Source organism: Gavialis gangeticus, unplaced genomic scaffold (genome assembly GCF_001723915.1).
Source record: "Gavialis gangeticus isolate Ggan-Ray unplaced genomic scaffold, GavGan_comp1, whole genome shotgun sequence".
Lineage (NCBI taxonomy): Eukaryota > Metazoa > Chordata > Crocodylia > Gavialidae > Gavialis > Gavialis gangeticus.
In genome coordinates, this window is record NW_017729008.1 from 7,488,809 (window position 1) to 7,491,142 (window position 2,334).

The 2,334-nt window shown below is 37.3% G+C and overlaps 1 long non-coding RNA gene across 1 annotated transcript in view; it reads right to left on the reverse strand.

The window, feature by feature from the left end:
• Positions 1–20: 20 nt before the first annotated feature.
• The window catches only part of LOC109292308, a 14,842-nt gene continuing 12,528 nt past the window's right edge, over positions 21–2,334 (reverse strand). Inside the window, exon 3 of the long non-coding RNA XR_002096098.1 lies at positions 21–112. This is a non-coding gene — a long non-coding RNA (uncharacterized LOC109292308). The remainder of the gene's footprint in view (positions 113–2,334) is intronic.

The following is a 2,334-nucleotide window of genomic DNA, read 5'->3' on the forward strand; positions in this document are numbered from 1 at the left end:
ATTTTTTTCCAACTATTTAAGTTGGTCTAATAAAAGATATTTGATCCCCTAAAGAACCTTGTCTGCCTATGTCCTTATACCAACAAGGCTACAACCGACACCCCTGTAACATCTGTATAAAACATCTGAGTCAAATTTACCATATGTGAGCTTTGCTTTGGTGTCATTCTGGGGTAATGGTGGTATAAGTAACCTCAGAATCATATATGTGTAAATTATTTTCTTGTGAACTGAAGAGGTAATATGATATAGGAGAACATGGCAGGAAGTTCTCTATGTATGGAATCCGGTTTGGTGAGGACTGTGTTTGGCATGTGAAGAGGAGGTGTCACTAAAGAGGGAGCAGACATGAGACAAGAAGGGATTATTATACATTGACCACAGAAAGGAGTTCTGTACCTAATCAGACAAATTGCTCTTATTCCAGAATAATAAAGAAGAGTTTAGAGCAAGAATTGATCAAAACTCCTACATTCTGGCTAAGTCCTATGTAAAGGCTTGTTTTGGATCTGGCTGTAACTGCATATTCAAGATGGGTTTGAATCTTTCTCTATTGCTACTGATATTTGTTAAGAATTCCACGTAAAGATTTACACAGAGAAAACTACATACAGTGCACAATGTGTATTGTTGTTCCTACAAAAGCCAGGCATTATGCTACATATTCCTGAGTGCCATCTGCTGGCTTTTTATCTATTACCGAACTAAAAATACACTCATGTACATGCTCATTTATAGACTACTCCCATAAAAATATTGATCACTGTTGCAGGCAAGACACTTGACTAAATGGACTGCTGGCCTAATTTGATAGAACAATTCTTGTTCCTGAACCTTTAAAATTTGCTAAGAAAATTGACAGTGAAGCAAATTTATCTTATTAATATACTTCCAAAATCTCTATTTCCATTTTGCTCCACCTTATTTGAGATTTATTTTGGAATGCTGATGACAGGGAATAACAAAGTAAATTTAAGTTAATTTAGGGCTTATGACATTATCAGTTATAGCACTTTCATAATTTCTTTTAATACAAGCAACATCAATAAAAATAAAGACTTCTTATAAATGAATGTTTTAGTTATTTGTCAGGCAAGGATTTCTTAGGGTGGGATAACTGCATAGTTGGGATAGATTTAGACAAGTTTTTGAATGCAAGACATTCTTCTTCTTAGTTATTTATATTATCCCACTATATTTCAGTATTTCATGCACATTACTGGAGGCTGCAGTGAGGCAAACAGTAAGCAATATAGCACCTTTAATAAAGTAATAAGAAATTAGGAAAAATGCTTCCCATTTTTGGTCTGTGGCTACACTCCTATTGACTTCAGTACCCCAGGATTTCACTGCATATCTTCAGGAAAACTGATTTTGAAAATGAAAGATAATCCCTCACTAAATGCAGAACAATTCAGCATAATTACCCCGAGAAGTGAAAGAAACCTTTGAAGAATGTTAATAAGAACATCTACCTTTAAAGAACCTAGTAGCAGCTTCATTTATTTATATTATATTTAAATAAGTACAGTCCTTCTAAGATTAACCTGCCCTAGAATTCTTCTATGCCTGTTGAGAATAACTTGTGTCGGAGGTCACATAGAAACATGCACTGGAAATTTAAAATTGGAATTTATGGACACCCTTAAGTCATGTTCTAAGAAAATTTGATGGTGTACTTAGATATTCTTTTCACATGGCCAACATAATGAGTAGTTATAAAGGGTGAACCATAATTGCAAGGTACTTGATCTACAAGGTGAAATAGTTAAAACTTTTATTTACCTGACTGGTTTTTACACACTTAAAATGCCCATTTCACTTTCAGTTCATATGTTCCTGCCTCCTCTCTCTCCTGAGGACCTCTGTCTTTAATGCCAGAAGAGAAGGTCTGTATGCTACTTTCATATTGCCACTTTGAGGCAAGCAAAAAGTATCAGAATTTAGGATATCTCTTATTCTATTATCTATTTCTCTTCCTTTACAACTTGTACATCTCCACACTGCCCTGGGCAGTGACAGCTACTGGTGGTGGTAGCATAGCCACCCAGTGGAGATGGTGGTGGTGGTGGTGATGGCAGCACCAGTAGTGGCAGCAGCAGCAGCATCTGTCATTTTTGCACACACCCTCCCTACCCCAAAGTCAGTGCCTGGGCTGCTTCTGAAGTTTCCTTTCCCCCTCAGGGCACATTTTCAGGACCCATTCTATAGTCATATGGCTTACTCTTAGCCATGTGATCATAGGTCAAGTCCTGGTTGTGTACATATCTGCCAGTGCTGGTAGCCATGTTAGGAACCTGACATAAGTATGTCAGGGTAGGGGCGGGGCAAGGG